Source organism: Oryx dammah, unplaced genomic scaffold (genome assembly GCF_014754425.2).
Source record: "Oryx dammah isolate SB20612 unplaced genomic scaffold, SCBI_Odam_1.1 HiC_scaffold_4, whole genome shotgun sequence".
Lineage (NCBI taxonomy): Eukaryota > Metazoa > Chordata > Mammalia > Artiodactyla > Bovidae > Oryx > Oryx dammah.
The window spans coordinates 8,285,410-8,299,946 of record NW_024070188.1 but is presented as its reverse complement, the minus strand read 5'-3'; positions in this window follow the sequence as shown (position 1 = coordinate 8,299,946).

Sequence of the window (14,537 nt, the reverse complement as noted above, 5' to 3'; positions counted from 1 at the left end):
ATATATATATTTTGTAATGGCTTTAGCAACAGACAGAAAAAAAATAAATGTGAAAATTTTTATTACAGTTTTAAGAGTAGCAACAACACTTGGGGAAGTAGAGGGAGCATCTCATTGAAACTGCACACCCAGGAGTGCAGGAGTGTACAAGCTCATAGTACGTCATTTCTGAATGTGGGAGAAGAGAAGCTGTGAGGACCTTACTTGGCAGATGACAAATGTCCTCTAGGCTTTTCTAGATTCAGTTAGTCACTCAGTCATGTCCGACTCTTTGCGACCCCATGAATCGCAGCACGCCAGGCCTCCCAGTCCATCACCATCTCCCGGAGTTCACTCAGACTCACATCCATCGAGTCAGTGATGCCATCCAGCCATCTCATCCTCTATTGTCCCCTTCTCCTCATCTAGATTAGAGCCTGCTAAACATGAAATTTCTACATAAAGTTGTCAACTGATCTGTGACACTATTGTATTGCTACAGAGTTCAGGAGAGCTCACCAAAAGAATGAAGGTAAAACAAATGCAAAAAAATTAAAACAAGTTTTGAATGTTTGGGAGCAAAGGAGGTCAGGCATGTACAAACAGAACTTAAAACATATTGAGGAAGAAGAGGTGAATCTTAGATTGGACATGATAATTATTTGACTCTGAGTGACATAATGAAATTTAGCTCTCCTTGCCCTTACTTATTCATGGAAATTCAAAACTGTTGGATCTGAACTGAATCCTGGGTGAGGAGGCAAGGAGTTAGAGTAGACTAGGAGCTGACCCTCTAACATTGACTTTACTCAACTAGAATCCTAGCTATACCCTGTACTCAGTATTTGACTGTGGTGAATTTATTTATGTATCTTTATGTCAATGACCTTGCTGTTGTTGTTCAGTGGTTAAGCAGGGTCTGACTCTTTACGAGCCTATGGACTGCATCACATCAGGCTCCCCTGTCCTCCACTGTCTCCCAGAGTTTGCTAAAATTCATGTCCACCGAGTGGGTGGGTGGCACTGAAAATGCCTAGATGAGTATATCAACTCCATAAACACATAGGTTTGGTCTCAGCCTTCCTGTTGACTCTTAATAAACTTACACATGCAAGTCTAACCATCTTATCTTCTTCCACTCCCTTACCCTGTTGCCTTCAATCTTTCCCAGCATCAGAGTCTTTGCCAATGAGTTGGCTCTTCACATTAGATGAGCAAAGTATTGGAGCATCAGCTTCAGCAACGGTCTTTCAAATGAATATGTGTGTTAGTCGCTAAGTTGTGTCTGACTCTTTGCAGCCCTATATACTATGCCCACCAGGCTCCTCTGTCCATGGAATTTTCCAGGCAAGAGTACTGGAGTTGCTTGCCATGCCCTTCTCCAGGGGATCTTCCCAACCCAGGGACTGAACCCAGGTTAAATGAATATTCAGGGTTGATTTCCTTTAAAATTGACTTGTTTGCTCTCCTTGCAGTCCGAGGAACTCTCAAGAGTCTTCCTCAATATCACAATTCAAAAGCGTCGATTCTTAGGTTCTCAGCCTTCTTTATGGTCCAACTCTCACATCCGTACCTGACTACAGAGAAAACCATAGATTTGACTATATGAACCTTTGTCAGCAAAGTGATGTCTTTGCTTTTTAATACCCTGACTAGGTGTGTCATAGGTTTTCTTCCAAGGAGCAAGTATCTTTTAATTTCATGGCTTCAGTCATGGTCTGTGGGGATTTTGAACCCCAAGGAAAGAAAATCTGTGACTACTTCCCATTCTATTTGCCATGAAGTGATAAGACCGGATGTCATGGTCTTAACTTTATTAATGTTGAGATTTAAACCAGGGCTTTCAGTAATTTACTTCTCCAGGGGTTCTTCCTGACCCCAGGGTTCAAACCTGAGTCTCCTTCCTGGCAGGCAGGTTCTTTACCACTGAGCCACCTTGGGAAAGTGTTAATGACTTTGCCTTTAGGGCTTTTATTTTATTATTAGAGTTTAATTGCTTTACAATATTGTGTTAGTTTCTGCTGCACAAAGTAAATCAACCATAGGTATATATATAGTCCCTCCCTCCCTCCCTTCCAGTTCACCCTCCTCCCACCCCTCTAGATCACACGGTGCATTGAGCTAAACTCCCTGCACCTTACAGCAGTTTCCCATTAGTGATCTGTCTCACATGCAGTAGTGTGTGTCTTTAAGTGCTACTCTCCTATTTTGTCCCACTCTCCCCTCCCCCCCGACCCTGTCCACATGTTCATTCTCTACATCTGTGTCTCTACTCCTGCCCTGCAAAAATGGATATGCTACCATCCACATAGTCTATGATGTTTTAAATTAAGCACTGTATTAATTATTAGCACGGTGCCTGGTGTATAGCAAACTCTAAATGAAAATGCTTGTTGTAGGATTAATCTCTTGCTTAATTTGAAGATATAGACATTAGGCATCAAAAGGTTAAATGTGACTTTTCCAAGGTCATAAAAAGGGGCCAGTTGATTTCAAGTGTCCCATTACTTCCATTATAAACTTAGTCTTGGTTTGATACAGTGGAAAGAAACTAAAATGTAGATTTGAATTTTTTTTCACATTTATAAATTGACTGCTAATTTTACTTGATAAACTTAAGAGAATCCTACAGTTTCATTATACTAATCATATGATTGGAGATTACAAATATATTTCATGCCAATATGAATATCCACCAGAAGGATCCACAACAGAGAAAATCTTACCAGGTGGAGAAAATGACAGACTCTTTGGATATATCACTTTTTTTTACCCAGTGCATCCAGTTCTTGCTCGAAGAGTCTATCCATTTAGTCAGTCTTTGTCTGTTGATGGAACATTTAGTCTGCTGCTGCTGCTGCTAAGTCACTTCAATCGTGTCCAACTCTGTGCAACCCCATAGATGGCAGCCCACCAGGCTCCCCCGTCCCTGGGATTCTACTTATGTTTAAAATAAAAATGGATAGTTATGTACTTACTGACATTTTGTTCATTGTTTTGCGGGTGTTTTGTAGGCTCTTTTTTTTTCCCTTACTTCTTTTATTCTTTTCTTTTATGATTTCATGACCTTTTTAGTGTGATGTTCGGATCCCTTTCTCTTTATTCTGTATGTATCTATTAAAGCTTTTTGGAATATGGTTATTATTAGACTTATATACGGCAATTTCTTTATATAGTGATTATTCCAAATTTCTGATCTCTTAACTTTAAATCCATGTAAACCCACATTTTTACTCTCCTACCCCACAGTTAGTGGCTTTGACATAACATTTTCTTATTTTTGGTGTTATGTATCCCCTACCTACTTACTGTGGATATAGCATCATACTCTTTTGTCATTTAATTTTCCTACAAATTTTTTCTATGATTAATTTGCTAACTTTAATCTATATTTTTGTTTACCAATGAACTTTTTACTTTCATAATTTTCATGTTTATAATTGTGTGATTCTTAGTCACTCAGCCATCTCCAACTCTTTGTGACCTCATGGACTGTAGCCCACCAAGCTCCTCTGTCCATGGGAATTCTTCAGGCAAGAATACTAGAGTGAGTTGCCATGCCCTCTTCCAGGGGATCTTCCCAGCCCATGTATCGAACCAGGGTCTCCTGCATTGCAGGTGGATTCTTTACCAGCTGAGCTACCAGGTATGCCCATTTATAATTGTAGTTTTTCCTTTATCTCTTAGAAAATTTCCAGAGAATTCTTGGAAAACTAGGTTGGTGGGGTTCAACTCTTTTTTAGCTTTTCTGCTACCTGTAAAATATTTGATCTCCCCATGAAATCTGAATAAATGCCTCGTGCATTCTTGATTGTAAGTTTTCCCCTTTCAGCACTTTGAATAAACCACACTACTGGCTTACAGAGTCCCTGCTGAAAAGTCAGCTGAGAGCTTAAGGCAGTGCTTTTGTACCTAATTTGTTTCTTTTCCTTTGTTGCTTTCAATCAATTCAGTTCAGTCACTCAGTTTTGTCTGACTATAGGCAACCCCATGGACTGCAGCATGCCAGGCTTCCCTGTCCATCATCAACTCCCAGAGCTTGCTCAAACTCATGCCCATTGAGTCAGTTATGCCATCCAACCATCTCATCCTCTGTTGTCCCCTTCTCCTCCTGCCTTCAATCTTTCCTAGCATCAGGGTCTTTCCCAGTGAGTTAGTTCTCATCAGGTGGCCAAAATATTGCAGCTTCAGCTTCAGAATCAGTCTTTCTGATGAATATTCAGGACTGATTTCCTTTAGGATGGACTGTTTGGATCTCCTTGCTGTCCAAGGGTCTTAAAAGTCTTCTCCAACACCACAGTTCAAAGCATCAATTCTTTGGCACTCAGCTTTCTTTATGGTCCAACTCTTACATCCATACATGAATACTAGGAAAACCATAGCTTTGACTACATGGACCCTTGCTGGCAAAGTAATGTCTCTGCTTTTTATTATGCTGTATAGATTGGTCATAGCTTTTCTTCCAAGGAGCAAGCATCTTTTAATTTCATGGCTGCAGTCACAATCTGCAGTGATTTTGGAGCCCAAGAAAATAAAGTCTGTCACTGTTTCCATTGTTTCCCCAGCTATTTGCCATAAAATAATGGGACTGGATGCCATGATCTTAGTTTTGAATATTGAGTTTTCAGCCAGCTTTTTCACTCTCCTCTTTCACTTTCATCAAGATACTCTTTAGCTCCTCTTCACTTTCTGCCATAAGGGTGGTGTCACCTGCATATCTGAGATTATTAATATATCCCCAGGCAATCTTGTTTCCAGCTTGTGCTTCATCCAGTCCAGGATTTTGAATGATATACTGTGCACATAAATTAAAAACAAGGGTGATAATATATAGCCTTTATGTACTCCTTTCCCAATTTGGAACCAGCCTGTTGTTCCATGTCTGGTTCTAACTGTTGCTTCTTGACTTGCATACAGATTTCTCAGGAGGCAGGAAAGGTGGTCTGCTATTCCTATCTCTTGAAGAATTTTCCACAGTTTGTTGTGATCCACAGAGTCAAAGTCTTTGGCATAGTCAATAAAGCAGAAGTAGGTGACTGCAGCCATGAAATTAAAAGACGCTTACTCCTTGGAAGGAAAGTTGTGACCAACCTAGATAGCATATTCAAAAGCAGAGACATTACTTTGCCGACTAAGTTCCGTCTAGTCAAGGCTATGGTTTTTCCAGTAGTCATGTATGGATGTGAGAGTTGGACTGTGAAGAAGGCTGAGCGCCAAAGAATTGATGCTTTTGAACTGTGGTGTTGGAGAAGACTCTTGAGAGTCCCTTGGACTGCAAGGAGATCCAACCAGTCCATTCTGAAGGAGATCAGCTCTGGGATTTCTTTGGAAGGAATGATGCTAAAGCTGAAACTCCAGTACTTTGGCCACCTTATGTGAAGAGTTGACTCATTGGAAAAGACTTTGATGCTGGGAGGGATTGGCGACAGGAGGAGAAGGGGACAACAGAGGATGAGATGGCTGGATGGCATCACTGACTCGATGGACGTGAATCTGAGTGAACTCCAGGAGTTGGTGATGGACAGGGAGGCCTGGCATGCTGCGATTCATGGGGTTGCAAAGAGTCGGACACAACTGAGCGACTGAACTGAACTAAGATGTTTTTCTGGAACACTCTTGCTTTTTCCACAGAAGGCAATGGTAACCCACTCCAGTAGTCTTGCCTGGAAAATCCCATGGATGGAGGAGCCTGGTAGGCTGCAGTCCATGAGGTCACTAATAGTCGGGCACAATTGAGTGACTTCACTTTCCCTTTTCCCTTTCATGCAGTAGAGAAGGAAATGGCAACCCACTCCAGTGTTCTTAACTGGAGAATCCCAGGGATGGGGGAGCCTGGTGGGCTGCCATCTATGGGGTCGCACAGAGTTAGACACGACTGAAGCGACTTAGCAGCTGCAGAAGCTTGCTTTTTCTTGATCCAATGGATGTTGGCAATCTGATCTCTGGTTCCTCTGCCTTTTCTAAATCCAGCTTGAACATCTGGAAGTTCACAGTTCAGGTACTGTTGAACCCTGTCTTGGAGAATTTGGGGCATTACTTTGCTAATGTGTGAGATAAATGCAATTGTGTGATAGTTTGAACATTCTTTGGCATTGCTTTTCTTTGTGATTAGAATGAAAATACCTTTTCCAGTCCTGTGGCCACTGATGAGTTTTCTAAATTTGCTGGTATATTGAGTACAACACTTTCACAGCATCATCTATTAAGATTTGAAATAGCTCAGCTGGAATTCCATCACCTTCACTAGCTTTGTTCATGGTGATTCTTTGTTCATGGTAATGCTTCCTAAGTCCCACTTGACTTTGCACTACAGGATATCTGGCTCTAGGTGAGTGATCACACCATCATGGTTATCTGGGTCATGAATATCTTTTCTGTATAACTCTTCTGTGTATTCTTGCCACCTCTTCTTAATAGCTTCTGCTTCTGTTAGATCCATACCATTTCTGTGCTTTATTGTGCCCATCTTTGCAATGTTGCTTTCAATAGTATATCTTTATCTTTGGTTTTTATATTTTAATTACAAGGTGTATTGGTGTAGTTTTCTTTGGTTTGATCCTTTTTGGGACTCTCTTTGCTTCCTGGATTTGAATGGCTGTTTCCTTATCTAGGTTAATGAAGTATTTATCTATTATGTCTTCAAATATATTCTCTGCTCCTTTGTCTCTCTTTTCTCCTTCTGGGACCCCTATGATATGAATGTTAGTAAGCTTGGTATTATCCCAGAAATCTCTTAAACTGTCCTCTTTTGCTTTTACTTTTTTTCTTTTTTCTGTTCAGCTTTACTGATTTCCATTTCTCTGTGTTCCACCTAACAGATCCATTCTTTTGTATCATTTATTCTGCTATTGATTCTTTCTAGAGTATTTTTCATTCAGTTACTGAATCCTTCATCTCTGTTTGTTTCTTCCTTATATCTAACTCTAAAAACTTCTAAGGTTTTATTCTGTTCATCCAATCTTCTCCCAGGTTTCTTGAACATCCTCAAGATCATTACCCTCTATCAGATAGGTTGTGTATGTCCACTTCACTTAATTCTTCTGGAATTTTATGTTCATTCATTCAGAACATGCTACCTCATTTTACCTAAATTGCTGTTTTTATTTCTGTGTATCTGGTTATGTTTCCCAACCTTGGGGAGGTAGCCTCTAGAGAAGAGATTCTGTTGGCCCAGCAGAATACTCCCCACTGGTCACCAGAGCTACATGCTTTGGGGTGTCCCTATGTAGGTTCTCTGGGTCCTTCTGTTGTGTCAAGCTGACTACTGTAAGTGGGCTAGTAGATGTGGCTACCCCCCATCTGGTTGTTTGCCAGGACCTTCTTTGTGTAGAGGCTTTTGGCAGCTGTTTGATGGGTTTGGGTCTTGAGGCAGCTGGTTTCAGGAGCCCAGGAGATCCTGGAGTTTATGTTGGCTCACTGGTGTGTGTGAAGTTGCAGGACTGAGGTTTCTAGATATAGTATCTGCCTGGGTTGATTCCTGACATGCTGGCAATTAGTGATTCTGGGGTGTCTCAAAGCTGATACTGGCTTGTTGGTGAGTAGGGCTGAATCCCAGGGCTGTGGATGAGAAGTCCAGAGAATCTCTGAGCTGATGTTAGCCTACCAGTGGTGAGGCCAGGGCTTAAATTTTCCTGGGGCTAGTGCTGCCAGTTCACTGGTGGGCAGAAGCAGGTTTTGGTGCCTTTGGCTGCAGGGCCTTGGTGTCCTGAAGCTGGCATCAGCCTCATTGTGAGTGGAGCTGGATCCCCACTCACAGTGGATTCCAATGGGGCTGGAATTCACCCCTCAAAAGATTGCAACCCAGGCATCCATTCACAGGGACTGGGAAAGACTAGGGAGGTGGAATATCATGGGGGTTCATCCCTACCCCCCATCACCACCCCTCCCCCTAAAACCCCATCAAGATTTTGCAGAGAGAAATGGCTTTTGTACCAGGTCATTCTTTATAATTAAACTCACAGTATCCACCCCCGCAAGGTGACCCCGCTTCCTTCCTGGGGAGGCAACTCCCCTTTTCCTGAGGGTCCCAGGGCTGTTGTTGGCTTGCTGATGTGCGGGGCTGTGGTGGGGAGTTTGGGGACTGTTGCCAGTCTGCTGATGTGTTGCTGGGTCTTAACAAGTCAGGCTTCAGGGCTGCGTTGTTGCTAGATTGGTGTGCATCTGCTGGCGAGTGAGGTCAAGGTCCAGGCAATCCCGGGTCTGGTTCTTATCCATTGGTGGGTGACTCTGGGTCCTGAGCTAGTGCCAGCACACTGGAAGGCAGAGACTGGTCCCAGGGTCTTTGGATGCAGGTTCCAGGGGTTCCCACAGCTGGCTTTGGACCACTGGTGGGTGGAGTTGACTGATGACACTGCTGGCTGCAGTGTCCTTGCTGTCCTAAATTTGTATTGGCCTCATGGTAGGTAAGAATGTATTCCAAGGCCTCTAATTAAGGGCCACAAGGTGTCTCAGAGCTGGGTTCACTTGCTGGTGAGTGGATTCTGATTCCAGGATCTCTGTCTGGAGACTCTGGCGGTTCCAAGTTTGGTGTATTGGCTTTCTGGTGGGTGGAAGTGGGATTCTTAGGGCTCCAGCCTCTCCACTAGCAGGTCAAGCTGCATCCCAAGTTAACTGGTTGCAGGAATCCCAGGATAATGCCTGTGCACTGGCATATGGGCCCAGGTTTTGGGCCCTCCAGTGAACAAGGCTATGTTCTGGGGTGACTGTAGGCTTAAGAGTGTCTTAAGGCAGCCTGCCTTCTAGTGGTATGGCTACATCTCCACCTGGCTAATTGCTTGGCTAGGGGCATCCAGGACTGGTGCCAACAGGCTGGTGGGTGAGACCAGGTCCTAGTGCTAATAAGGTATGGAAAGGATTCCAATATGGTACTTGCTAGAGTCAGGGTCCATGTGGTAGAATGAGCTCCCCTAAATGGCTACAACCAGTGTCTATGGACGTGAGTTTGAGCAAGCTCCAGGAGTTGGTGATGGACAGGGAAAGCCTGGCGTGCTGCAGTCCATGGGGTCATAAAGAGTCAAACATGACTGAATGACTGAACTGAACGGAACTGAATGTCCATGTCCCCAAAGTGAGCTCCAGTTGCCTCCAGTCTCTCTGGGAGATTCTCTAAGATCAGCTGGTGGGTCTGACCCAAGCTCCTTTCAAATTTCTGCTTCTTCCCTGGTCTTAGACTATGTGAGATTTTGTGTGCACTTTTATGAGTGGAGTCTGTATTTCCCACCACCTCTGGGTCTCTCAACCTTAATTTCCTTTGGCCTTCCATTCTGGGGGCTTGTCCTCCCATGGGGGTTAGGGATCCCCATGTGGGAGATTCCTCCACACCCATTCCTCCTTGAGGAGAACCTGTGTAATTGTAATCATTCTTCTGTTTTTCGGTCACCCACCCGAGGGTACGAGTCTTGACGCTACCATGGCTCTGTGCCTCATACCTGTCTCGTTGTGGTCCCTTCTTTATATCTTTAGCTGTAGATCTGGGAAGGACTGAGGGCAGGAGGAGAAGGGGACGACAGAGGAAGAGATGCTTGGATGGCATCACCAACTTGACGGACATGGGTTTGGGTGGACTCCGGGAATTGGTGATGGACAAGGAGGCCTGGTGTGCTGCGGTTCATGAGGTCACAAAGAGTCAGACGTGACTTAGCGACTGAACTGAACTTTTCTACTAGAATGTGGTCTTTCTCATTAACAGTTGCTCTGTAAGTAGCTGTAATTTTGGTGTGCCAAAGAAAGGAGGTGGTCTCGGTGCCTTCCTGTTCTGATGACTTGGCCAAGCTTTAAATGCAGTTTATATTTTAATATGTTTACAGAATTTTTAGGTAAAAACTTACCTGCTAGTGTCAACAGCCTTTTTTTCATTTTATAATTTCTATCCCAAATTAAGGAAAAATTATTTAAAATCACCAATAATGTTCTTAGCACATTGATAGAGAACTTTGCACAATTTTACAACTAATTTTAAAGACAGTGGCAATGATGATGATATGATGCCAAGAATCTGATGGCAAATTAACAAAGATTGAAATTGGCTTAACAAATGATGAGTTTCTATTCTTTGCCCTTACCTACTGTTCTCACCATCACCTTATACTACTAGCTTGAAATTGGGTTAAAAATGTTTTTATATTACTACATGAAGAGTTATTGCTCTCTCTAAATCTTAACATGGTAATGGAGAATTTTTCTCTCATAATTAGGTAAAACCATGAGATATTTATTAAGTATTTTAACAACAACTCTAAAATCAGAAATGAATAGTTTTAAAATTTTTAATGTAAAAAACAATCTTTTTACAAAGTTATCTGTTTGGAAATATATTTAATTGCTCCAGTATTATAGAGGTTTGTGCTGTGATTCTCCTATTATAGTTGACAGAGGTTTCATCCAGCATCCTTATTTGCTAAGGATACTTTGATTGGATCTGCTGGCTCAAAGAGCCCAAGTATTAGAGCAATTTTTACTAAAGTCTTAACTTTCTATAAAGCCTTCTCCACTAGAATTTAGTAGCCTTACAGGTAACCACTGGTTCAATGAAATAACACTGTTTGATGTGGTACATATTGCTTCCAAAATCCAGAAAAGCATATCAAGCACTGAGCCATGTTTTTCAAGGTAGATTGTGTGAAGTACATCAACTTAATTTTCACTTCAGATGGATATCTCAAGACATTCCATACATTTATCCCACTTCTCCCCCCACACTAGAAATTAACATTGGGTTGTAGGGCTGCTAAGCTTTTCTGGGGTATCTTTCACTGTCTAGTTTGTATATGTCTTATTAAGACATGTAAATTACTTGTACTTCCTACTCATAGGATCCAACTGGCATAATGTAATCGATGAAAAGGACTCCAATAAAATTTGTGGAATACCAAAGAATCAAGATCTCCAGGGATTCTATGATGGTACAAAGCTGGATAATAGGTATATTTCTGAACCATATCTATGAAGGTTTACTCTTAACTCTGTACAGTAAAAAGCAAGCTGTTTCCAGTGGTACCTACAAATAGGTATGGGGAAAAAAGATATTATCCAGGTCAACATATATGTGCCTAATGGCAGGGGTCATATTGATTTTTTTCCAGTATGTGTACTACATCTGTGACAGAAGCTGTAATTGGAGCCTCCACCTGATTGAGTTTATGATAGTCTAAGGATAGTCTCCAAGATTTATCAACCCAGGCTAAGTGACCACATTTATGAATTATATGGATATGTGAAAGATGTAATCACTCCTGCTTTTCCTGCATTTCCTGAAAGAAATTTCTTCTGCTATAAAACAGAAAACAATCTTGTTAAGGAGAAGTTCCAGAAGTTTCCACTTACCATTCCTATCAAAGTAGCATTCCCCAATGGGGTCAGGGGGCTTCCCCAGTGGCTCAGTGGTAAAGAATACACCTGCAATGTGGGAGATACTGCAAGAGATGTAAGTTTGATTCTTTAGGTGAGGCAAATCCCCTGGAGGAGGGAATGGTCCCCCACTCCAGTATTCTTGCCTGGATAATACTATGGACAGAGGAGTCTGGTGGGCTACAGTGCAAAGGGTTGCACAAAGTCAGACACAACTGAAAAGGCTTAACACCCACACACTTAACAACTAGATTGCCAGCAAAAAAAAAAAAAAAAAGACCAAGAAAGGGAGGAAGGAAGGAAGAAAGGAAACAAGGAAGGATGGGTCTTATGACATTTGTTGACATTTGTGGTATAATTCCTATCACTATGGCTGACTTCAAGTTACCAATGTGATGGTATCCCATCTCTGAACACAAAGTTGGGGAGAGATTCAGTATGCAATATTTCTACCATATATCGATAATAGACTTGAATAACCTCAAGGGCTTTTCCAATTTTTATAAAAATTACTTAAGAATAAGGAAATAACTAAAAATAAAGGAACATTACACTGTTCAAAACAATATGACTCGTCTGTTACAATCAGTTGTAATATTTTATACACTATATAATAAGATTAGAAAACAATTTGAATATTCATATAAATATCATTTAATGTTGAGAGAAGATTTCAGAATGAACATTTTATTAGGTAATTTTGCAAAATAAAATAAAATGTCATTGTTTATATAACCCTCCTAAAGCTGAAATAAAGCCAGGTCAAACTTTGACTTCTGAAGCTTCAAAATGACAATGCTTAGAATTATTTAAACTTTAATACAGACATTGCATTCTGATTGTGATATTTTGAAAAGAATACATGTAAAATACACGTCAGAATTGCTATATGTTGGAATAGCCTGTGTGATGGGATTTTGTCATATTGTCTGTTATTACTATTTACCTCTGAAATCCTGTCCATTATTTAAAACATTTCTCTGAATTTATCCGTGTGATTCTAAATGTTTTGGTTTTAAACATAGATTATATATTGCTGTAACATTTTCTCATAATGGATTGTTCATTTCTTTCCCTACTAAAACAAGGAAATTAAACAAATAGTAATTTTCACGTGGGATCTTAATGTAAAACATCTTTTTAAACTTCCTTAAGTTATATCTCTTTCTCTCATATTTTTAAGCTGACACCTCCTAACATTTGATTATTACTTATTTTATGCTCTTGTAAAATAAAGCAGTGTTGTTTGCCTCTTGGACTAAGCCATTTCAGTAACACCACTGCATTCAAAAGGTTATGAAATAGGGAAGCAGCCAGTCAATGTGAATGCTTTAGTGAAATAGTCCAATAACCTGAACAATGTGGCAGGCATTTAGTACTAAAAAGAATTAGCACATTAGCAACTTGCTTGAGCAGCGCCACTTGGGCAGTGCATTTTGACAATCATAGGTTATTTTCATCATCCTCCAATTCAGTTTACAAGGATCCACTATTTCAGGGCTCTGCATATTGTTTCCACATTACTTCTAGCTGTCCTTAATTGGTTAACGTCATATCAAATTGCTGCCTTACGGTTTCTGAGACATAATTCAGTTACAAATCTTCTGTGTTAAGTAGCATCTCCTAGTTTGTTCTCCCCCACCCCGCCCCCAGGAATTATAAATTTCTGGCTTCTGACAACATCCATTTTCTAAATCAGAATATTGCTACTCTTATTTGCTTAAAATTTTATAACTTCTAATCTGATCTGTGCAGCTCCTTTCCAGAGAATATTTTAAACAAAAAAATATATATAGTTTTGTACTGAACTGGGCTTCCCTGGTAGCTCAGAAGGTAAAGAATCTGTTTGCAATGCAGGAGACCCGGGTTCATGAACTATTTGTTTTATATAACTTTTAGGTATCTAACATTATTCTTTTTAAAATAATACTTGGAAGCCAGAGATGATGGCAGCAATAGCACTGACTTTGAATCTTTCCAATCCCTTCTTAAAAAGAGATAAGACAGCTAGGACAGAAAAAAGTAGTCTGCCACCAAAGTTGCTAATGACATAATTCTACGAGCCTCAGAGTGTGAGCAAGCAAGACCAATCCAAATGCAGCATGAGAAGCTACATGGAAAAGAAACCGTGTGAACAATGGAAGAAACACAAATGGGTCTTGTGACAGATTTAAGATCTAGGAAACAGAAATTCTTAAAAGCCCTCATTCCTACAGTGAGGGCTTCTCCACTCTGAGTGAGTCAATTAACAAATTGAGACACGGTTCCAAAGTCTCAAAGTTTTAAATACCAAGAGTGTGCTGGATATCCTAGGTTCCCGAAATACTCAAAAGAGGGAAAGAGCACTGTGGGGAGATACTGCTGAGAACAGAACTTACGTTTATTTCGTAAGGAAAGAGGACTTCCTGGTGGTTCAGACTATAAAGAATCGGACTGCAGTGCAGGAGACCCAAGCCCAATCCATAGGTCAGGAAGACCCCTGGAGAAGGGAATGTCTCCTGACTCCAGTATTCTTCCCTGCAGGATCCCATGGACAGAGAAGTCCAGCAGCCTACAGTTCATGAAGGGTCCTAAGAGTTGTACACAACTGAATGCCTAACACTGGAGGAAAGAAGAATGAAATTTCAGCTATAAGTGGGAGAAGAACCTTGACAAAAACGTATCTTAAGAAGTTTTGGAGAGGGCGCTAATGTCAGCAAGATAGCAAAATAAATTCTGGTCCTTCTTTCCTCAAAAGAAACAATGATTTGATGATTACATATGGGCCAGAATACCTTATGAAAACCCCAGAATCCAGTTAAGAAGTGTTAGTATCCCAGAAGAGCACAGTACTTAGGGAAAAAAAAAATCACACTGAAGCAAGAAGAGACATTTACCTTTACCTGTGGTTTTTTTCTCCTCCAAATAGACAAGAAAGAACCCATCTGTCAATTACTTCCCTTGTCAGTTCAGTTCAGTCGCTCAGTTGTGTCCGATTCTTTGTGACTCCATGGACTGCAGCAGGCCAGGCTTCCCTGTCTATCACCAGCTTCCAGAGCTTACTCAACTTCATGTCCATAGAGTCTGTGATACCATCCAACCATCTTATCCTATGTGGGCCCTTTCTCCTCCTACTTTCAATCTTTCCTAGCATCAGGGTCTTTTCCAATGAGTCATTTCTATGCATCAGGTGGCCAAAGTATTGGAGTTTCAGCTTCAACATCAGTCCTTCC